Source organism: Delphinapterus leucas, chromosome 4 (genome assembly GCF_059928025.1).
Source record: "Delphinapterus leucas isolate spDelLeu-1000000601 "Yukka" chromosome 4, BTC_Dleu_Yukka2, whole genome shotgun sequence".
In the NCBI taxonomy this organism is placed as follows: Eukaryota; Metazoa; Chordata; class Mammalia; order Artiodactyla; family Monodontidae; genus Delphinapterus; species Delphinapterus leucas.
In genome coordinates this window covers 31,490,522-31,515,134 of record NC_143132.1, presented here as the reverse complement: position 1 = coordinate 31,515,134, position 24,613 = coordinate 31,490,522, and the positions used below count along the sequence as shown (strand labels likewise).

The following is a 24,613-nucleotide window of genomic DNA, read 5'->3' as shown; positions in this document are numbered from 1 at the left end:
TCAGCCTCAGAATGTTCCTGAACATAGAGAGGGTGCATTGTGAAAATAAGGATCATTTTCACTCTTGGCCCACCACTCTCTCCTTACCATCAAGCTGAGCAAAGATGAGGATCTGTGCCCCATTGTCTGGCACTAGCCCAAGAGTGGCAGCAAAACCCAAGAAGAATAGATCTATACCGGAATTTCTCTATCCGGGTGCTATGGAGATTTTGGAATGGGTGGGAAGCTGTCTTGTGCAGTGTGGGTTGTTCAGCAGCCATCCTCACCTCTTTTTGATAGATGCCATTATTACCCCCCTGCCCAGTTGTGACAACCAAAAATGAGTCCAGAGTTGCCAAATGTCACTGGAGGGGAGTGGAGGAGCTGAAGTAGCCTCAGTTGAGAACCACATATGACCACTTAGGACCAGGCGGATTGGACAGTCCCAATACAAGCTTCCTATTCTCATGGCTGCTGGAACAGTGAGCCTGATTCAGTGTCTCTCAAGAATTCTTGAAGGCTATATAACTTCCCAGGCGGGCAAGCTTCTAACGTGGGTCAGCTCTGAATATGTGTTCAAGATACGCCTGTTATTTATCCTGCCCAGAAAGTCTTTTGCTTTCTCCTAAGACTGATCCGCAATGCCTTTCAAAGCATTTTTTCTCTAATCACTGAAGTTGGATTACACAGGAATGTGCACTTTTTTTTTCTTAAGAGAATTGATATGCATTGCCATATCTCACTCCAGAAACACATACAATTTTACCTAAGAGTTTTTGAAAATATTGACTGGGTATTCGTTGCCCAATCCATTATTCTACTTGGTTTAGATTAAATTTAAGCAATTCCTACTGCCAAAACATATTTGAGATTGTTAATAATAAAAACCACTATGGAACATAGTTGCATAAACATAAAGATCAAAACAGATAAGAATTTGTAGAAAGGAAATGGGAAATACTGCCAGAAGCTATAATTGAACATTGCCTACCTGAGTTTCCTGGCAGGTAGGGAAAAATAAAAGAAAAATAAGGCATTAAGAAATCGTTTTCTCATAATCAGATGAGAACTTTTTTTTTTTTTTTTTGATGATTCCTGAAGGCAAATGGGAAAAAAAAATAGATTTTGGCCTATAAGACTTTTGGAATCTTTACAATCCTATTGTCTATTCAGAAATAACAAGTTTACCCAATAGTGCCATCTCTACCACTATCTAAAAAAAGCTCGGAAGCAGCTGCTCTAAATCATTTATTGACATTATGTATAGAGTCTTTTAGTTTGACGAAAAATGGGTTTTAAGAACACTAATATTTATTTTGTTCTATTTATAATTATACTTTATGGGGTTTGTGAGTAGGAAACATGTTCATGGTAAAAACGTTCAAGTCATACTTATGTAAAAAGTTCAAAATAAGTCAACTTCCCCTTCCCGAACTACTTCCTAGGTTCCCCAGAGGCAGTCACTGTTATCAGCCACTGGTGTCTTTGTCCAGAAATATTTTATGCATAAACAAACATATACACACAAAAAAACTCTTTACACACATGGTATTGCACTGTGTATAAAATTCTAACCAATGAAAATGAAAGAACTGTAGGGTTTTTTACATAAAAATTAATTTTCATTAATAAGCCAGATTTTAACTCTGACTCACATTTGACCATTTAGCCCATGCTCCTGGGACACATTAATCTTGGATGTACAATTAGGGACACATTCAGATTCATGTACTACCTTATTCTGTGGAGTTTTGCTTCAGTCTAAACTTCAGTGCTTTTAGTTCCCTTTACATCTCTTCCACGTATCTTTTGGAGTCCATATGTGATGTCTCAACCTGTGTTCACATACAAGTCTTCTCAGCTTCCCTTGTCAACTTAAAGTCTGCAGACTTAAGTGAACTCTCAGAGAAGCTGAGTGAGGCATTTGGATATTTCATGTGTTGCTCCCAATTAGGTCACTCCATTTCCCCACTCCAGCAAGTTGGTAATAAGGAACTTGGTTGCTGCTAAACACAGCTCTTGGGCATTACTGCCCTTCCGGAGCAAAGCTAATTCTCTGAAACTTTCAACACAGTCAAACTATGTGCAGTGTTTCCCACAGAACCGAAGAGGCACTGATTCTCCATTTGGTTTCTCATGGGCTCTCTTTGATAACCACCCAGCCTCCCTTTAGATTTAGTCAACCACTAAGCACTAATCACAGCGCTTGGGGTTCCTTTAGAAGAGACCTACATATGTAGAGCATCACTGTTAGGCATCACCTATGTGTTTGATTCTCTTTCCCCTTAGGAGGAGGGCTGTGGAGGAAGGATGTAGGAGAGGGGTATATAGACCCCCCCCTACAAACAAGCTCTATATGCAAGCAAGCTCTGCCTCATCAGGCCACTAGACATATCTAGGCTTCTTTGACACTTGAAATAAATACAATTTATGTTAAAAACTAAATTTCTTAATTTGTAAGTTTCATATACAAATGCCCTTCTTCCATAACCTATGTCTCAGCCTTTTTCCTTTCCCTCTTGTGTTTCCTAACCTGGTACTATTTGAAAAAAGGGAAGAAAAGAGCAGTCCGCAGTAGCTTTGGCCACTCCTCCCCACTTCACTTCCTACCTTTGGTTAAATCTTGTGTAGTCGCTAGATGTTTCTTCTCACGCCATTTCGACCACTTAGCCTAACTCTGACATTTTTTTGGGCAATAGCTAGACATATTTTATTGCTACTGTTGTACACGCAGCCCCAGGATGTCTTGGCTTTCATGGTAATCTAACATGGCATTACCCAAAGTGATTTATCTGTGCAGCAGTTTCGAAATCGTAACATTTTGGTGGAATGCTGGCTGAGATTGTGAGCTATGATGATCGCATCTAGCAATACTACACTTAGCATACCAACTTGCATTTTAAATAAGGTTTCTGTTAAGTGACAAGAAAATATTTTGGTGTTATGAGTCTAATTCTTGTTTCTTTTGAGTGCATTGAGCAGTTTTTCTTCTTTCTAGACTTACGCCTTCCAAGTTTAGCTATAAGTTTGATAGCCCCAGTAGTGGAGAATCCTTCGTACAACAAAGAGGTGATGTTTTAGCTTTGTTTTACGGCTGACTTTTGTGAGTTACAGAAAAACAATACTATCCATAACTGATATACCATATCAAAAACCAATCCTATCAAACAAGCACACGGAACTTTACTGTAGACCTGGATAACTCATGACCTCACATAGAGATGATGGAAAGCCCAGCCCTTCTGTCTAGAGAGAACATGAGAAAAGGAATGGAAGGGAGCGGTCACATGTGTCCTCATCCCCCTTTTCTGAACTATAAGTGGTAGGGGGAGAAACCAAGTTAGCTTGATTGATGAGAAAACCTAATAAAAAGGGAGAACTTTTGCCTTGCAGACTTTTGAAGACTCTTGGAAGAAACTATATTGCAGAAAGCCTACCTCCTTCCATTTCCAACCCCAGCTTGGGGAAGCTGCTTGACAGTAAAACATGAATTATCCCTGGTTAGGAAGAGAGAGTAAAAGGAAGTCTGTCTAATTTCCTTATCTCCCCTCTGGAGTTGGAGGTACTTAGAAATTCCCACCTGCCCTTCAGTAGGATATGCTTCCTTCAGGCTATGCATGGGCAGAGGGGTTGGCTGGGTTGCCATGCATGGTTGAAATGATTTTGGCCAAGGGTAGCAAAGCAAGGTACTCAACTGGGAATTTAAAGAGGCTAAGCCTATCATTGCCAAAATGGGGCTGAGTTAGCAGGATGACTCCAGGGGATGTGAGAGAGAACAGATTAAACAGGCCCAGGACACAAGTACAAATGGACATCCACACACCATGTTCATATTTAAGAGTTATAAATAACGCTAACAAATTATTAGATGAGATGTGTTCTATTGCTCCACCTTCACCACAACCAAGAAGGTCACATTTAGATTTATAGTTGCAGGGCTCCTTGGAGATCCATATCAGATCATAGCAATATAGGAGAAGGCAATCCCAGCTAGCCTCTCCTCTCACTCTCTTCTGCACACCACCCTGGCTCCTTCACAGTCTACAAGGAGCCCCTTTCAATGCTTGAGGACACCCCATCCCACATATCCAAATAGCATTCAGTCCTCCCAGCCACCCCCCCTTGGCCACCTTTTGACCTAGAGATGTTGTGTTAGTTTTTTATGCAGCACAAACTTGGCTCAAAACAGCTACATTTATCATCTCATAGTTTCTTTGGGTTAGTAGTCAAGCCACAGTTTAGCTGGATCCTCTGAGGAGGGTCTTACAATGAGGGTGTCAGTCTAGCACCATTCTCATTTGGAGACTCGAGTGAGGAAGGATCTGCTTCTATGTTCCCTCAGCATATTTGAGAAGTTCATTTCCTTAAGGGTGTAGAATTCATGGTTTGCTTCGTCAAAGGTGACAGGACAGTAAGACTCTACCATGAGTCGCCTAGCAAAACCAAGTCTTACATAACATAGTCTTGGGGCCCATATACTATTGCTCTTTCCATGTAACATAATGTAGTCACATAGGAGTGACATCCCATTACCTTTGCCATCTTCTATTGTTTAGAAACACTCATAGGTTCTGCTTACACTCAAGGGTGAGAATTGGGGATTACAGAAAGCAATAACATCAGAAGGAATTGATCGTGGGGACCACTTTAAAGTCTGTCTGCAGTGGTATGGACTGTCCTCAGAAGGTGGACCAGGAGAGGAGGGTTGGGCCTGCTGGGAAATGGGTTCAGAGCCCATTTGGGCAAGCAATACTGGGATCCTCTGTACTTGGCCTATGTTTTAGAAGATGGCACCTGTGCTCCAGGCTGTCATGCTCCCAGGGGAGAGATGCAGTCAGAATAAGGCCAGAGTGGAATGCTTTAAGGTGTAGGACCCAAGACAGAGAGCTTTCTCTCCTGAGGTCTATTCTTTCTGAGTCTAATATTAGTATTGGCCATAACTTTGACCAAATTACACTTGGGCCATGTGTGCTATCACTGCCCTAGAGTGAGATATAACCAGGAGGACAAGGACCACCATCACTGAAGAGAACAACTAAGACTCAGAGAGCAGCAGAGGGATTCTCAAGCGAATGCAAGGCCCTTTGTACCACCTCCTTGAAGGTAAAATGCAAGCTCTTTCATATAGCAAGATGGCATCTTGAGAAGGACATGATGGGAGGAAGCAGCAAAGTGGAAGAGTCAGTATTTACCTGAAAGGGACTATTTAAAACTAAAAAGTATCTGCATTTACCAGAAGAGACAGTGACAAGATGAATTGGTAAGTTAAAGTTTCTCCCTCACCCCATAGCTTGGTAAACACACAAGGAAAATCACATCAGCTATGGAAAATTGAAAACATTTTATTTACCTTTTTGATATAGTATGAATAAATACTTCAATCTCACTATATCAGCCTTTGACTCAGAGCTTACAACTTGCCATGTGGTTGGTAATTTCATCCTTAGCCATTCTTGAATATTTCCCAGGACATGGGCTATGCCAGAGTTCTTAGGCAAGGCCAAGCCTTATGCAAGGCAAGACCAAGACATTTGAAATCTCCCTGCTGCTACTGGGTATTTGAATACACTTTTATTTGGCTCACTTTTCTCAGTTCTTCTATGTCCAAGCCTGTGTTTTCAGATATGTCCATTATAATTCTTGCTGTTCATAAGATGATTATTTCCGTGTTTGTTTTCTTTCTCTTTTCTGTTTCCTTGGGTTTTTTTCAGCTTTTTAATCTCCTTTTGTCTTATTATTTTTAATTTATTTTTTTCTCTTTGATACTTTGTCTTAGGCCAAGTTTTCAAAGATATCTTTGATAGTATTTATATGGAATGTTTTAAATTTTTTCTCACTAGTTCTTATTCTAATAGCTACTCTTCATTTGCTCTTCATTTGTTGTGTTACTTTGTTCCTTTTCTGTTATGATATCTTTATCTAGTTTGTGTACAAAGTTCTTTTGATCTTAATTCCTTTTTAATGGGGCCTATTCTGTCAGTATTAGCAATTTGCTGAAAAAAAATAAGATGGGAAAGAAATATTTCTCAGAAGACTTTCTTACACCATCTACTCTGAGCACATGTATACACCATCATCCACTCAGTGCTCGGAGCATTTGGGGCAAAAAGGAAAAATGCTTGGACCAGAGTGAGTCATTCTCTCATAGCTTTTGTTTTTGATGATCTTGTATTTTTGCAAATCTCTTCAGTTGATAATGAGCAGCTGTTGTGATTGTTTCCTTCACTCCCTCCCACTTATAGCCTTGTTCTTGAGGATGTCAGTTCCTTGTTTAGCCTCACTCTCTGACTCTCTGCAGCGTTGGAATGAGGCTCACATATTTTCCCATAACTCATTCAGTTCCTTAAACTTATTTCAAATAAGCATCAACCATCAATTGTGTAGGTCACAGGCATTTCAGATCTGTGCTGTCTGGTTATTAACATACATAGATGAAATTGCAGACATAGATACAGACATAGATATAGAGGGAGATCTAGTCTAGGCATCCTGCCACGAATTGGTTGTGATGTCAATATTCTTGGCAGCTTATTTATAGAATAGGGTTTGAAGCTGAGTTGGCTTTTCGTGTTTTCATTGAAGACAGAAAATTTTTATTTGAGTTTCATGCATTTTGTAGTTTTTATAGATTTCAGAGAAGAGTCAGATGGAAATGCCTTTACTCTGGGAGCTCCAACAAAGTCTTGCACATATATTAAAAAAAAAAAAACAAGAACAACTAAATTTTTGAAAAAAATTCTTACCTAAAATGTCTTTTTTATTTTTATGGCCATCTTACTGACATCATAAAGGCTAGTATTGTTTAGAAAATATTAAGAAGATTCAGTGGGCAGTCTGGAAGGCCCTGGTTTGCACAGACTGTCTGCAGTGAATGATGGGTTTAATATTTCCGATGAGCCCGCAGTGCCAGAAACTGGCTGACCCTTGAATCATTCGTATTGTAGTCATTTTTACTTAGCTCCTATTCTTAAGCACATTCTGTTCTTGACCACGTATACCTATTCTTGGTGATCCGAAAAGCAAAGTACGAGGATCTCAGAGGTCTCTCCTCTCTATTCACTCAAGAAAAATCATGTTTTGAATATGCTTACCTGGTCTTCTATCTCCAGTGAAAGGATGATAACATGCAGAGAAAATGTCTCTCTAGGCTGTATGACAATAGTTAACCCAGGGCTAAGGGTTTAGTGAGCTCCTTGAGAAAACTGCAAATATTTCTATTTCAAATAATTTCTTTTGAGATTGAACTTAAAGACACAAATACAAGGAATACAAAGTGCTATTTTAATTCAACTTATTTGGACCACTTACTGTTAACTCTTCATTTGTAGGGGACATTAACTTACATTCCTTGATGTTGGTATCAGTAGTTTTATTAGAATAAGTTAAATTTCTATGATGTGCTTTAATAACATATTAGCAGAAGATAAATTTTACAATGATCTTTCTATTACCAACTCTACTGCAGACTGATAATAATAATCTCTCTTTCCTCAAAGTTCAGGAGAGGGCAAATATTCACATATCCATTCCTACTCCATTGTAGTGTGATGCAAGATATAAGATAGCACTAATACTTCCATGCTTTTAAATTAAGATTTGGGTTTAAATCTCATTTTTTAAGTTATTTTACATGATCGTGAAAAAAATAAAACCATATGTTCTGTAGTTTATGACCCCCATTTTAGAGATAAGGAAATTAAAGTTCAGAAGTATCAGGTAACTTCCATAAGATCACATTGGTAACAAGTGGCAGTAGCAGGTTTCTAAATAATCACCACAGTTTGTAGTGTAAAGAAGGCTTCTAAATTTTGAGCTGGAAGGGCCTATGTGGGAGAATGAAGTCGTATTGAGCAAATGTCTTGTGAAAGACTTTCAAAAACAGACATGAGAAGTAGCTAGTAAGTTATCCCATTTTTCACTGTTAATAAATGCTAACTAGTTATGTTGAGAATAACATTCTATTTTAAACTTACACAAGAACTTACCATTTGAGGGAATTGTATGTAAAGCAAGAATATTTCACTGAATTGTAGAAATCAAATCCTTAGGAGAAATCCATCTTTATAATCCTGCCATTGGGTATAACTAGGCATGGGCCAGGCTTTTCATAGGATATGTTATGAATATGTTTACTCAGTACTTATATTAAATTTCTCTTACGAAATATTCTCTGGCTAACCTTAAAATATAATACTGAAAAGTATTTTACCTGCCATACAGAAAGTTACAGCCTCTTAGAATGATGCTCTTTTTGTTCAACAGAATTTAAGCATATGACCAGTTAAATTTTAGCCACTGATGGCTAGAAATGGGGGTGAGGATGGGGAGGGAGATAAAAGGTATATTAAACAAAAAACTTCTTCCCATCCCTCAGATTCTTGAGGGATATAACATACTTCTGACTTTAATGAGTCTTGTGATCATGAAACATATTAACAGTGCAGAATCATGATGAATTCACACTTGCTGCCATAATTTTATTACAGAACTACAGCTATTATGTAAAATTGAAAGTTGTAGCTGACATTTCAGCTGTTGAGTATGGTCTCATTCTGGCTGAATCATTGTCTCAACTTGAGGAACTTGGATTTATTATTCTCAAAAGCCTACTTTTGCTGCTGCAACATTTACAGTTGACCATTATTTCCCGAAAATGGCATAAAGAAACAGGACATTAAAGTAATAGGTGACCTACTTAAAAGTGTTTATTCAGTGTTGTTTTGACAGTTCTCCTAAATATGAACTAAAAGAGCTGTGTATTAGTCATCTCTCACTGGATAACAGCAGCTTAACACAATACACATACATTATCTCACAATACCTCACAGATTCCTGGGTCAGGAATCCAGGTGCGTTTTAGCTGGGTCCTCTTGTTCCGGAGATATCACAGGATGTAGTCCTCTCAAGGCTCTTCTGTAAAGGCTCTTAGTTGATGGTCATTGGAAAATTCAGTCTTTCATGGAGCTGTTGGGCTAAGGCCTCAGTTCCTCATAAGCTGTTGGCTAGAGGCCCACCTCAGTTCTTGTCATGTCAGCTTTCCCATAGAGCCTCCTACACTATACCAGCAAGTTAGCAAGAAGGCAAGAAGAAGTACCATGAAGAGCGAATGCCAGCAAGATGGAAGTCACAGCCTTTTGTAACCTAATCACAGAAGTATCATCCCATTAATTTTGCCACATTCCATTTCTTTCTTTCTTTTTTTTCTTTTTTTTTTTTGCTGTACGCGGGCCTCTCACTGTTGTGGCCTCTCCCGTTGCGGAGCACAGGTCCCGGACGCGCAGGCTCAGCGGCCATGGCTCACGGGCCCAGCCGCTCCGCGGCACGTGGGGTCTTCCCGGACCGGGGCACGAACCCGTGTCCCCTGCATCGGCAGGCGGACTCTCAACCACTGCGCCACCAGGGAAGCCCCACATTCCATTTCTTACAAGCAAGTCGCTAGGTTCAGCTTACACTCCAGGTGAGGGAATGACACAAGAGTGTGTGTACCACCAAGCAGATGAGGGTCACTGGGAGCCATTTGAGAAGATTGCAATATGTTTATAACTTCCATGAAAACAGAACTTGATTTCATTTTTTGCATTTTTCCTCTTCTTTCTTAATTTCAGACTGTAACTAAAGCTTATAATGTCAGTCACCACCAACAAAAAGCAATTAGTAAATGTTTCTTTTATTTGATCAAATAGGCACAAACATGTTACTGCACTGAAAACAAGAGGAAAAGAAAAAAAGGTAGGGGTTGTTTTTCAGCCTTGTGATTCCCATAGAAGGACAAAACTCTGAAATTTTATTTCTAAGAGACATGTATGCAATTTTATAAGCATTACAGGTTTTTTTCCTCTCTTTAATGTTACCTGAGATTTGGGGGTTGATTTAGTTTCCCCATCACATAAGTATAGCACCAGGGCAATATTTAGCATACTATAAATAATGCATAGGATAAAACTAGAGACTGTTTGCTCTTAGCTTGATCAAAGATGGTTTCACTGATATTATGAAAAATACAGCTGAATTCCCGACTCTGCAATTTTCTTTGGAGCTCTTACTAGTTTATATATTGATTTCTTTGGATTTAACCTGGGGATAAGATTAAGGGAGTAAAGACCCACTTGGATTTTATTCTCTGTCACTAAAGCTTTCCAGTGTAATTTGTATTAATACGTGTTCTACCTTCCAAATATTTTCAGAATTTTGACAATTCCTCACCAGCTCTATTACTACTACCTTGTTTTAAGACACCACTACTGCTCATATAGACTTTTGCAATCTCATTCTTCTTGCTGATTCCACTCTCATGCCATCCCCCTACAATCTAAACTCAAAGAGCAGCCAGGGTGATCCTCTTAAAATGTAAGTCAAATTATATCACTTCTCTTTCAAAACCCTTCAGTGCCTTCTCACCTCACTCAAAGTGTAAGCCAAAGTCTTTCAAAAGCCTACAAAGCCTTATGATTGTGGCTACCATCCTGTCTCTGACAGATCCTTATTATTTTGCCTCTTGATCGTCATGTTCAATAGACAATCCCTTTCTTGCAGTTCCCTGGACACCCCAGTAATGTTCCAGTCGTTGCACTGGCTGCTCATTCTGCTTGGAATGCTCTCCTTCCAGGTATTTGCTTAGCATGTTCCATCATCTTTTTCAAATGGTACCCAAATATTTGTTTTTACTCTGTTGTATGACCCTGTTTAAAAAACTGAATATCCTGTCTACCTGGCTTTCTTGATCCACATTCCCTGATTTCTTTTTTTTCCCCCTCTAACTTTCAACATCAGTTAACTATTTAATTTTTCTGTTTCTCTTTTCTGAGGAGTTCCTATTTGTTCTGTTTGCCTAGAGACTAAGCACATTCTATGGTAGGTGATCAAGAAATTGTTTTTGAATAAAAATTCCCATTTCTTTTCTCTCAGTAAAATAATTGGGCTCATGTCTACTTTGTCCTACCTCTCATTCAAATAGAAATTTTGCATTCCTTTATTTACTTACAACAATATTGTCATGCCAGTTTTACTTTCTTGGTATTAAGGGTACAGAAAGACCTAAGTTCGTATATGGGCTCCATTATCTAAATGCTGTGTGAATTATGTAATCTGCCCTCTCTGGGCTAACTTATATTCAACACATAGAAATAACAAACTCTGTGACTAAATTTATTTTATTTTATTTTTAGTAACTGTACTGCTGGGTCATAAAAACTGTTTATTGTGAGGGTCAGTATTCAGTTTTTATCAGCTCATCAGTCACTAGCCCATAGTTAATTAAATTGCAGTGCCTCACACTATATTTACCTGTTTTCTACTATATGCAGAAGAACACACATTTTTTTTAGTCTAAAGACTGGGAAAGATTTTCTTCCTCTTTTCATTTATTTCCTTCTTTTCTCGGATTTGCCATCAGTAGGTGAAGAATAGGGCCTCTCACAGGTTATTTTTAAAGGCTTCTCAGCTGCACCACAACTTGATTTAGTTTTCTCACTCAGGTTCACACTATTTCTTGATCAGGTGCTTTGGTGGGGTTCTCTGGGAAAGAGTAGGTCAAACCTAACAAGGGGAAATGAGATATAATAAAAATGGATGTAACATTCTAGTTTGGGTACAGAACCTTACTTAGATTCTATAAGATGTAAGTTATGTAATCTGACTTTAGTGATTTTAATTAGCAAGAAATTACAACGTGATATGACTTCCCCAAAAAAGGTAATTCTAAGCTTAAGTTACACTAATTACAGAACAATATACGGAATGCAAGAAATGATGGTACTATTATGTTTTATTCTACATATAACAGTATAATTTCTTGGTTTTGTATGTCAGGAAGGCTGACAGCCTGGAGCAAATTAAGAAGACAAGGTTTTACCACTGGGAGGGCTGCTTGATCATCTTGTGTAAGAGGTGAGGAAGTGTTTGGAGCCGGCAGAGGAAAGTACAGGAACTGTCATCAAGCGGTGTCCTAGGGAAGAGAATTCAGAAGTTCTGTGTTACTCAGAAGTTACAAAGAACAGTGAAAGAAAGTAACAGATTCAGTTCTGATAAAAAGATAGACCTTTTAACAATTAGAGCCTTTGGGAAACGAAATGGTGTTTCTTAGGAAATGAGTTCTATATAACAGGACATATTGGAGCCGAACTCCAGAAGTTCAAGCACTAAATGGAGCCTGAGGTTGCTGATCTCTAGCTCCTTTCCAATCCTGAACTTCCATGTTTCTTAAAGAGAAGGATAAAAGAAACTCAATGGCTGAAGAACCAGAGTTGTTTTTAATAGAAAGATGGTAGTATTTATTTAATATGATAAAGACACCCCTGAAATTTACATTCCTCTTAGTATCATGGGAGAGGCAATGTCAAAAAGCAAATAGAACTTAAAAACTTGATGAAAACGCACAGTGAAATATGTAGGCACCGGTGCTAGTTTGAATTTAGGGGAAGGCAAAAAATAAATCAAGCAGTTAATGAAGTCAGGACTCAAATCTCCAAATAATAAGCTCAAAGCTGAAAGAAGCCCTGACTTTTGTAATATTGCATAAGTACATGAGAGAAGCTGTTGTTCACTGTGACCCTCATACAATCTGGAGAAAGGGAAGGCAAGAACAGCCTGTATCCTGGTATGAAATAACACTCAGTATGTTGTGCTGTCTAGAAAGGCAGAACTGAAGGAGGTAGGGTATTAAAGGAAAAGGCCATTAGACTCATATGAGAAAAGTTCCAGCTGTGTATCTGCTAAGATGGTATCAATGGGCTGACTGTGAAATCAAGCAGGATTTAAAATGGTGATATTTTAGGAGCGCATATTCATTCACCTTGAAAGTTTTAATGAGAAAGGCAAGAGCAACTAAATAGTCTCTCGAGATGACCAGGTATTTCTGCAGACATTTTTTTTCAAGTCACCAGTATGTGCCCAGGTCTTTGACTTGTAAGGACATGTTGTCACGGAGCCATCTGACATCCTTTCTCACTAGTTTTATTTACTTGATAGATAAATGAAGAAAGAAGAAAGAGATATGAACAAAATTGCTGTTTCTTCTAAAGTATTTAGTAATTGATTCTTGCTTTTTCCTTTTGGATTATAGCTCAGTAGGGACAGCAAAGAAATTTATTCCATGAGAAAAGCCAGAGATCTTTTTAGTATCTGTTAAAGAAATTACATTATTGGGGAGACTTAAAAACAGGGGCACTGGGGCTTCCCTGGTGGCGCAGTGGTTGAGAGTCCGCCTGCCGATGCAGGGGACGCGGGTTCGTGCCCCGGTCCGGGAAGATCCCACATGCCGCGGAGCGGCTGGGCCCGTGAGCCATGGCCGCTGAGCCTGCGGGTCCGGAGGCTGTGCTCCGCAACGGGAGAGGCCACAACAGTGAGAGGCCCGCGTACCGCAAAAACAAAAAAAAACAAAAAAAAAAAAACCAGAGGCACTTATAATTGAGGTAAGTGAAATTGATTATCAGAAGAAAGTGTGGGGCCCTAAGTGAAATCTATCCTGGGCAAATCCCCCTCATCTCTGTTACACTGTCCTCCACCATTTTATGTTTTACTATGAGACGACCAGCAAAATTAGTGATAGTTTGTTTTCCCTTAATTATAAAAATATCTTCGTTCATCTTTTCCTAGTTCACATGTAGGATTTATATTATTTTGATAACTAAATCATGTATTAATGCTAGCCTATGTGAAAGCAGGAATGAATGAAAGTGATATCCTTGTTCTCAAGATACAGGGAGCACCAAATCCACCTAAGATTTCTCTATATGAGAGAAGTTGTCTAAAGCCCACAATAAAGTAAAATCAGATGCAATCCCAGGGGGACAGCCTTCCAGAATCAGGACTAAAAGTGTATTTGCAAACTTGATTCTCTTTGAATCTTTCCTGAAAATGCTTTTACCAGTTGCTATTCAATATTAAGTGTTGAGTTAATGAGATAAGAAAATGGGAAAATATTGCTATGGCAAAAGGTATTTTTTAACATATTTATATATGCACTGGATGTGAGATATCACATTGTATTTGTACAGATAAAAGATGAGAGTCTGAGCTTCAACAATGGCGGTAAAGAAAGATTATGAGAAAATTAGGTAATTGGAATAATTTTTTTAATGCTGACTTTCAGAATTACTCTTATTATCTCCTTTATTCAAGTAGAAGTTCTAGGATATAAGGCTATGGAATTGGAGCTAATATTCTGCAATCAGAATGAAAATATTTATACTGTTTTTTAAAGCTCTTTAACCATAGAACTCAATGCCCTTTTTAATAAGTTGTGATTAATCTTTCTTTCTAACCCAGTATTCACTAAATTAAAAGAAATTGCTGAAGTATATTAACAACACTAGTTAATAGTTTTCATATGGGATTTAGAAAGAAGAAAAATTTGGTGAGTTAAGAAAGCAAAGAAGAATGTTAACGGTGAGCAAAGTTTAGGATATGTTCATATAATTGGATAGAATTATCACATTTATCTCTCTGGGTCTTGAACTGAAGAAAGAAACTCATTAAGAGAAGATTACAAACTTTGCTCCCCTTAAGTTTTGCTCAGGCCTTTCAATTATTTAAATGTGTTATTTACCTTTTTTCTCCTTTTGCATGAATAGCAACACTTTTATTTATTTTGATCATAACACACTCTAAGTGAAAAGAAAGCCCTTGATACAAATCCTTAATCATAAAACCATTAGTGGATCTTTTGTTATGGTGCTGTTTTATAACGATAAATTTCATATACTCTTCCTGTTTTTTTTTCACTTGCAGCCAATTTATTATCATATCATAAATCTGAACAGCCCCCCTCCTTAATCTCATTCAAATAGCAGTTTTAATCTCTTCTCCCTGGGTTTCTTATCACCAAGGAAACATAGTCAGTAGCAGAGATCATAGTGGAGCTGTCTTGGATTACTGAAATTTCATTACTTCCATAAAATTTGTCACAGCACATTTACAGATAGGTAATGAATTATCATTGAATACCTGTCAAAATAGATGATTTGGGCTCCTTTGAAGATTGGACTAGGTAACCTCATTATGCCTTCATACCCAACTTTTCTGAGATTCTGTGACAATGCAGACATGAAGCTTAGACTACGCTTCATTCCTAAGGAAGAACATAACAGGAACTAAAACAGAAGCAGCAGGGGCTTCCCTGGCGGCGCAGTGGTTGAGAGTCTGCCTGCCGATGCAGGGGGCGCGGGTTCGTGCCCCGGTCCGGGAGGATCCCACATGCCGCGGAGCGGCTGGGCCCGTGAGCCATGGCCGCTGAGCCTGCGCGTCCAGAGCCTGTGCTCCGCAGTGGGAGAGGCCACAACAGTGAGAGGCCCACGTACTGCAAAAAAAAAAAAAAAAAAAGCAGATAGACCACCCAGAAGCTAATTGAATTTCAACCAGGAGGAAACTGCAAGGATAACTGGATTTCGCAGAAATAGAGTGATTATCTCATCTAGTGGCTTTTCTTTTCCTAGATACTTAGTGAGGTTGATAAACAGGCAAAATTGTGAATTATAGAAAAGTACATGTTTCACACATTTTTTAAATGCTTTCAAGCAATATGTATTAAGAGCCTCTATCCTAGACATTGTGCTAAGTACTTGGGATCTTGGGGTGCTCAATCGAAATTCACTGCCCTCAAGAGTTCACAGTTTAATCAACTGCTTTATTTTAGTGCAGTATGTAAATGCTGAGAAATAGGCATTCAAAGGTGAAAAGGAACAGAAAAGAAACCTCGAATTAAAATACAGAGGTCCAGGGGACATTCTTAGAAGATGGGACATTTGAGTTGGCAACTGAAAGAAGAGTAGAACTTGAACAGGAAGATGGAGTCTCTACACCTAGGGGCAATAAGTGGGAAAGAATGAACATTTAGAATGTATTAAGTCTATTAGGAGCTGCAAGTAATGCAACTTGACTGGAGACAATGGTGGTTATGGAGTACTTGAGCAAAAGATAGATCCCTGAAAGTGAAGAACTTTAAAGGATAAGCCACAGCATTTGGACTTTATCCTAAAGACTGTTAGAAGCTCTAATAGTATTTTAAGGCTTAAAAATGATTAGTAATGTTTCCCTCAGTAAGGTCAGTGTCAGTCATGAGAGTAGAACTTAGAGGGAGTTACAGTTCTAATTCTATGTTGGAATCTGGAAAAAAAGATGCAAGACTAAACTATGGCAGCAGTAAGGGGAATGAAGGCTGGCCCTAGGGAAAATTGTGACAGAAACAAGGGATATTTAGGAAGCAGGATACATAGGGTTTGATAACTGGTTGGATATTTAGATGGGGGTTAACTCATAAAATATGAATAACAGCTTCATTTTCTGAAATAGAGAAAATATGAAAAGGAGCACTGATGATAAGTTTGTTTTTAGCCATGTTGTTTTTGTTTTGTCTATAGGACATTCCAGAAAAAAGAGCAAGGAGGGTTTCAGGAGATAGCAAAGCCTGGCACAGGGAGGAAAACATGTCTGAAGAGAGGTGAATTCTTGTTCTGGCAATCACACCCCTGAACCTTAGAAAAGTTACTGGCCCCTCTGAACCTCTGGTTTCTTTATCTGTAGAGAGAAATAGTGTCAGCCTCAGAGACATGCCTTATTCTAAGACATGCCTCTCTAGTGCAGTTTGCTTCTTCTTGGAGGACATTGACGGCATGCCAGACCATCCCAAGGTGTCGGATGGGGTCCAGGAGGAGCTGCCCACAATTCACAGTGTAGTTACATCTATTTAATGAACAATGTCCAATAGATAAACTAGACTTTTCAAAATTCCAGAACATAATGGATTTTTAAATACATTCTAGTTTGGCTCCCTTTCCTATAATAATTATTCCAGGATTTTCTTGGTAACTACCTAGGTGATCAGAAAACATCATCTACCTCAGAGCAATAAATCAAATAGCAATAAATAAGCATTTTAAATGGCAGTTTTTAAAAAGGTGCCACAGGGGAATTTCATTAGCTTTTGGGAGCTAAAGGTGACGGGAGCTCATTTTCCAGATTTACTAGATTTTAAAGTTTTAAAATGTCCCTCAAGCTATCCATCAGTAATTGACTTAATAAATATGTACTGACTCTCTTCTATGTGGCAGGCACTGCTTTTGGCAGCAGTTACTTGAAAGTACGCTTTGACAGTAGACAGGTAAATAAATAATAATTTCAAGTAGAAGTGAATATAAAGTTCAAAACAAAATAATTTTAGGTAGTGATAAGTGTGAAGCATATAAAACTGGGAAAAGGATAAATGTCATTCTTAAAAATGGTGGAAGATAATGGGTCTGCTTTGGTTATGGAGGTCCGGGATTATGTCTCTGACACAGGAGATGACAGTTAAATGGAGAATTAAATGATGAGAAGAAGTCTGACACAGACAACCAGGGGTCAAGTGTTCCGAGCAGAAGGGACAGCAAGTTCAAGGCAGGATCTGGTCTATTTATTTTGAATTAATAGAAAGAAGGCTCCTGTGTCCAGAGCTTTAGTAACCTGGGGGAAATCTGGTGGGAGACGAGATTGGGAAGGGAACTGGGACAAAATGTATGAGACCTTAGAGACCCTTTTAGAGAGTTGGGTTTTATGTTAAATAAAATGAAAAAAAAAAACCAAAACCTTAGAAAATTTAATTTAATAAAAGAGATGTTTTTCCTACTGGAAACTATCATTAACTCATCTTTTAGCATCATCAAAGAAAATCCATAAAGAATGTCATCTTTTTTATCTTAAAATATTTATTTTTCCCAGATTCAACTGTACGTTTGATTTTTTATAAAGAAACACGTTTTAAAAATAGTAGCAAAAGTCTCCTTTCCATCTTTCCTTATATCCTCTGAAGAAAAATATAATGCATTGTGATTTGTTCAAAGTGTTCAACTCTTAAAAGTAAATTACATTTCAAACATCTTTATTTAAGAGCTAAAAAGCTAAATAAAACCATATTTTACATTGAAGAAGAAAAAAACTACAAGGAATTTATTTAAATAAATCAGCACTATAAATCTAACCCACTTACAAGCTGCAAGAAACAGTTTAACTGCAAAGTAGCTGGTGAAAGTTTGTTAACTACAATTTCTTTGGGGGGGGGTAGGGAGAATGAATAATATTTTGATACAATTAATATTCATAAAACAAAAGATATTTAATAAAAGAAGGACTATCTTTCTGGTAGGGTTTCACCTGAATCTGTATAATGGGTACTAAAGTGTCAAAAGAGATTATTTTTAAAAATATTGACTGGAAATATCATGAAGAAAAAATAAAAATGTAAAATTATTTGTTATATTTTATAACATTTAATTATTAATGCAAATATGTGGAAATTATTACGTTGAATAAGAAACTATTCAAGTGTGCCTTTTTGGTTCGGGGCTTTTTTATTTTTACTCTGAGTTAGCTATTTAAAGGGATGATACTGCACCCATCACTTGACATTGGATGTTAGCAATATGACCTTAAAGTGGATCATTTAGTTTTCTAAGAGCATTTCTCAATCTCTTAAACAATTCTAAAGCATCCACAGCATTATCATTTTTCTCTGTCATTGATTTGCCCTGAACCTTCCCCTGAAACTTTAGACCTTTTTCTCCTGCCTACTTGACTTTTCCACTTAGATGACCAATAAGCATTTCAAACTGTAAATGTCCAAACCACAACTCCGTATTCCTAGTACCCTTCTCCCATCAAACTGCTTAATGCTGAGTCTTCGCCACTCAGAAAATATGACTATTGCCTATCCATGTGATCAGAGATTTACCAGGGATCCATCACCCTTCTCCCATTTTGTTTCATCCCTCTCATCTCCCACATTCACCCAGTGAATCCATCTACTTCTTTCCATATCTATATTAGCATCAGAGTATAAGCTATACTCATTTCTTGAATGGATTCCTACAAGCCACCTAATTGAATCCTTTTTTTTAAACTCACTATAAACCATTATTCATTTAGGAGCCAGAGCAATCTTTTTAATAGGAATATTGGAGCTTAAAAATGTGGATTCCTTTTTATTGCAATTACAATAATTCAAAAACTCTTTGTCCTGGACCACAGAGCCCTCCATCATCTGGTTCCTGTCTCAGTACCAAGGGTCAGTCACAGTGTTTTTCTCTGTTCCTCTAACACACAAAAATAGGTGTTGATGGTCTTTGCACTAACTAGTCTGCCTGGATTTCTCTCCACTTCATTTATTTATTTTTCTCCTTGATGTTCTCTTCCTCATCATGCATGATTCACTTTAAGTACCATCTCATCTTAGAGGGTTTTGCTGAACTCAGTACCCAGGCGTGTTATTATCACATCACCCTGTTTAATTTTCTGGATAGTACTTGCTATCCAGATCCCACGAGTGTCTCATATATTCTCATGGGAACAAGAGTTTTGTCTGTCCTATTACTGCTGTATATATTCAGTCTTAGATTAATGCCTGGCATATAGCAGAGACTCTGTGTGTGTGTGTGTGTGTGTGTGTGTGTGTGTGATTGAATAAATGAATGACGAATGGACATTTGGATCTGATTGTATCCAGTGACATTGAAATGCCAGCTTTAATTACCTCACTGTACTTCATTTTATGGTTAAATGATTTAAAATCATCCAGTATATGCCTCTGTTATCTAATTTTTAAAATTAATATGTTTTCAAAAACCTCTTATTCAGAGGAGATTGGAGATTGCTAGGTATTCCTTCACTGATTTCTGTTTGAAAAACACTGATCACGAAGAGACGTGCTGCAAGGCTCAGATGATATTTATATCAGTGTGTCTTTTCCCAAAAAGGGCCCATATGCACTGCCTGTGGGGCAGCTGCTTTTGCCCTCTGTTTCTGATCCTTAATTACTTGGCTTTTTTCTTCTGCATATGTTAAATTTTTCAGACCCTTTGGAACCCTCCTCTCTACTTACATGCCATCACTGAGCAATTTTTACTTTCGACTTTCCAACAGCTTGATACAAGTAAGCATCTATTAATACTGACCACCATCTGCTGCAAAGCTTTAAGTACAACTTAATGGCTAGAGTCCGGATTTTACTAAAGAAAAGGCAGCGAATAATATCAAAACACATGATAGGCATTCTCAAATATCTTGAAGTCTTTTTGATCTGTCCTCTTTCTTATTTGCATTTTCCTTTCCTGTTTAATGGTGTTCTTATTCAAGAGGAATAAGACATCCTGCTCTTAAAACCTCATCTGGGGCTTCCCTGGTGGCGCAGTGGTTGAGAGTCCACCTGCCGATGCAGGGGACGCGGGTTCGTGCCCCGGTTCGGGAAGATCTCACATGCTGCGGAGCGGCTGGGCCTGTAAGCCATGGCCGCTGAGCCTGCGCGTCCGGAGCCTGTGCTCCGTAACGGGAGAGGCCACAACAGTGAGAGGCCCGCGTACCGCAAAAAAAAACCAACCAAACAAACAAAAAAAACCCAAAAAGGAAACCTCATCTGGTTTCACATTGATTTTGATCAGTAATCTGACAACATTTAAGGTGGGAGACTTGAAAGTATATGAAGACTCTAACCCTCCAAGCTACCTGTAAATCGCAAAAATACCTTTACAAAACTCTCAAAACATTCAGAGAATTATCATTGCCTGTTGTAAAAGGAAAAAGACAAAACTGGAGTTTGCTTGATTGGGATATATATAATCTGAGGATCTGCAGGACATTAAATACTATTTGTAGCAGTTTATGCTCTTACCTACCTCTCTCTATAGCCATCGTTACAGCATTAGTGGTGTATATATTGAGTGGGAGGGAGAGACAGGAATACTACTCTTACCTTAATTTTATCTGCCCTATTTGTATGACTGAATTCTTTATTTTCCTCAGACTTGCACTGAGTTTTATTTTTAAAAGTTAGCATAGATGAACAACAATCTCTTGGATTAAAAAGCACAGTGAGTTAAAAAGGGAGTGGATGGAAGATCCGCGAAGTTATGAAACAGACAAGGGAATTATAAGTGTATACTGTTTTCAACCTAAACAAATTCATTTGTCAGCAGGTGAAGCTTGTTTTGAACGAAGAAGTTTATTTTCGCTGCATATATGCGAAGTGTGCATAATAAGTCATTTAAATCAAGGTTACACACTGTCTTTAGGCAATTATTCTCTTCTGTGTTTGTCAAATGTAAAAAACCAATTGTAAGCAGTTTTGAACTGTTGTTCTGTTGCAATTATGCACTCCTTTGACAAAGGATAATGCTTTATTTTGCAAAGAAAATGCTGCAGGGTTACTTTGTGGGATTTATAGTGTAATGGAGAGAAATAATTAACCAAACAGATACACAGGCAAGGGGTGGATGCTAGTGTGCAGTCTGAAATGAATCAGCTCTTCTAAAGATTGACACATGCACCTGAAGTTCTTCACAATCCCATTAGACCTGCTCGCAAACATCTAGGGCACAATATTTCACCCAAGATGAAAATTTAATTATGACCTCTCCCTACCCAATGAGACCAGCTCTGGAAACAGAGGCAGCTGGTGCTATATTTTTAAATGCCACTTAGAAGGTGATGTTAAATGTTTAATGTTTTTCTTGTGTTGCATAGCACATGCTTTTGCATTAGCCAAGAGGACAATGAAGAAGGCATGATCACAACAAGAATAACAACACGAGACATACGCTGTCTCTGTTTTGCCGAGCAGAATTGTTAGGATTCCAAGTTCTTCCCATAGATCCTCCCATTTCCTGGCAGGGAGTTGGGTTAGTGGTTGATTCTCCTTAGCAGCCTTGGTTGTTTGCTTCTGTAACCCTGTGGGATCAATTTCTTCTGCTACGTCACCACCAAGCTCTGCTGCTTTGCTGCCACGTCCCACTTTGTTGCCCCATCTTGGGATGTTTTGCTGTTACAGTGGTGTGACCCTTTCATAATTACTGGTAGTGATCTGCCTACCTTTGTCACTGACTGTGTTTCTCTCACTAAAACAAAAGAGAGGTTTATTTCCACCTGTGATAGAATAATGCTTGGGCTCCCTATAATGGAAATAGAAGTTCTTGATTTTTTAAATAATATTTCAGATGTTACAGCATTTATATTTATCAATTTTTTTTCAGTTTCTCATACCTCTTGTTTTTGAGAACGCTGTGTCCAGTTGCCTCAGACGTGGATAGAAAGATAAAATAAGTTTCAACCTAAAATTATTCTTCTTATTCAAAAATCAACTCATGCCCACTGAGTCTTTTCTGCTCCAGTGAATTCAGTTTTCATCTGGGACGATAAAGGAGCTTCTACCCTCTCCTTCATGATAGTCTAAACCTGGTGTCCTGAGATCTGAGAACCATGTCTAAATCTCTTTCCTAGTTTCCCTCCAAACCTCCCTCCACCCCCAACTTCTTTGCAAATATAACCCTTGCCTCCACTCTGCTCCTGCAGTTACCACAGGGTATATGCAGATTCTCTTCCCTCCCTGCTCTCCAGTTCTACACCTGTAGTAAAGATATTTGCATTCTGATCTAGATACTATATAAATTACTTTTTAAATTATAAAAAATATTCACAGTGTCAATACATTTTTAAATTTTAAAATTGTTAGGAAATTTTAATCTTCAAAAATATAGTCAAAATTAGTATTCAAACTGAACAAAATCCATAGTCTATTCTTTGTGTTTTCATTTCTTCAGCATGTTATAATAAGGAGAATTGGGAAAAGCTTTGTGAACATTAACTCATTTTAACAAGATATGAAGAATCTGTAAAATTCAAAAGACCGGTATCTTTTCTGAGCATGTAGAACAGGCTGAGCAAGAATAGAATGTGGAAATTTGCCAGAGCATCTGAAATATTTGTATGACTTCTGTGTCAGAGGACACGCAGTAGCAGTACAGTGCAGGGACTGAAATTATGGATTTGGAGTTGGACATTTCTGAGATCCACTCTTGGCTTTCCTACTTGTTAGCTGTGTGACATTAATCAAGTTACTTAACATCTCTGAATTGGACTTTTGTCACAAGTGGACTGGGACTAGTGATAGAACTGCTTTATGGTCAGTGGGATATAACTAGGTAAGTAGATTAGTAAAAAGTTAGATAGATGAGAGATATAAGATACATAGAAGGACAGTAAAAGGAGGTCTGGAGAGAGAAAACAGGGCCTTTAGATAGCTGCCTTAGGGATTTAGAACTTCATGCAGTAGGCATATACAATTCAACTTGGATTATATGAGCTAGTTAGTTCCATTTAAATTAATTAATTTCAGAAGAAATTATTTATTCGTTTATTGGGTTACCAACCAATTTGACAATAAACCTTCTGACATTAAAAATTAAAAGATGAATAATAATGCCTACAATTTATTTTCAGGACACTGACATTTTATTATAGTCTATGAAATACTAATACATACAAATAAAAGAAAGTATTAAAGATAGAGTAAATGAATGGAGATAGTTCTTGGTGAATCTAAATGTTCTTTAATATTGTATAAATAATATATTAATAATATAATGTATTAATATATATTATGATATTTTCCTTAAGTCTACAAAAATATTCTGTCTCAGTTGAGTTTACAAATATATGAGAGCTGTTATTTGCCCTTAACTCAGGCAGGCCACATTCCATTAATTTACAGTATTAATTTGTGTAAAGGCTCATTTTCCTAATTGACTATCTAGGGGCAAACATGAATAGAACTTTCTCAAATATTCAGAACTTATAGAAATTAATGATATTTTATTGACCCACCCAGTATTCCAGGAAAACAGTAACTTTTTTGCGAGAATGATTCAGGTGAATGCCTTAATTTGCGCCATAATTTTTTTTTTACAGTAGCTCCTTGATAGTCATCTATTTTAAATATAGCAGTGTTGCTCCATAAATTTTAATGTATGATACATCAGTAGGATTTAAGAGGGGCAGACAGGAAACATGTGTTCTAATAGGACAGATACTCAGTTGAATATATCTGGGTGCTTTAACCTGTGTTACGTACCTGCTCAATAAAATATATGCACATGATTGCATTTTTGAAGGTGTATTACAAATAAAAACACCATGAAATTGAAAATCAATTCATAGAATTGTTGGAAACATTCAAACGTGTTATTTTAGAACAATTACTTTTTTCCTGTGTGTGTTTTCTCAACTATAAAGCTAACTTTTAAAAGACACACCAAGATGACTTGGGTGTCCTTTTTGTACGTTGTATTTCAGGAAGTACACAGAACAGAAAATAACCACACAGTGCTTATACAAATTTCACCTTATTATTTTTCGCAACTCATTTCAAAGCAAATTAACTTTGATAATAATAATATAGTTCCTTGACAATTTATACAATGCATTTTATTATTTTTATAATTAATGTGAATTCTAAATGAATAATCAAATTCTAACAAAAAGAATACATATGGCTCATCCTTCTGTCTTCCAGTTTATTTTCTCCGTAACACTTTGCACAGCATCTTTTGGTTCATCGATCCCCTATTTTCCTCTCCTTTCAGCTCACTTCTGTCATATCCGTGGAAATAGCTATTCTCCTTTGAGTGGCTATCTTGTCATAATTTATAAATATTTCAGGCATGTACTTAAAGAATGTTCATGAATTCTTGGGCTGAGTTTTCTAGATATGTCTCAACTCAAGCCTTGTGTAGGTTCATATATCTCTGTGTACATTTATTTTTACACTGTATATTTATGAGATATATGTATATTATATATAAACATGGTATATGTATTTATACTATATATAAACACCCAT

The 24,613-nt window shown here is 37.6% G+C and overlaps 1 long non-coding RNA gene across 1 annotated transcript in view; it reads right to left on the bottom strand.

Annotated features, from left to right (window-relative positions):
* Positions 1 to 937: 937 nt before the first annotated feature.
* Positions 938 to 24,613, bottom strand: part of LOC149749292 (uncharacterized) — a 61,086-nt gene continuing 37,410 nt past the window's right edge. The window contains exons 3-4 of the long non-coding RNA XR_016392972.1: positions 11,831 to 11,923; positions 938 to 11,514 (exon numbers count right to left, since the gene is read on the bottom strand). This is a non-coding gene — a long non-coding RNA (uncharacterized LOC149749292). The remainder of the gene's footprint in view (positions 11,515 to 11,830; positions 11,924 to 24,613) is intronic.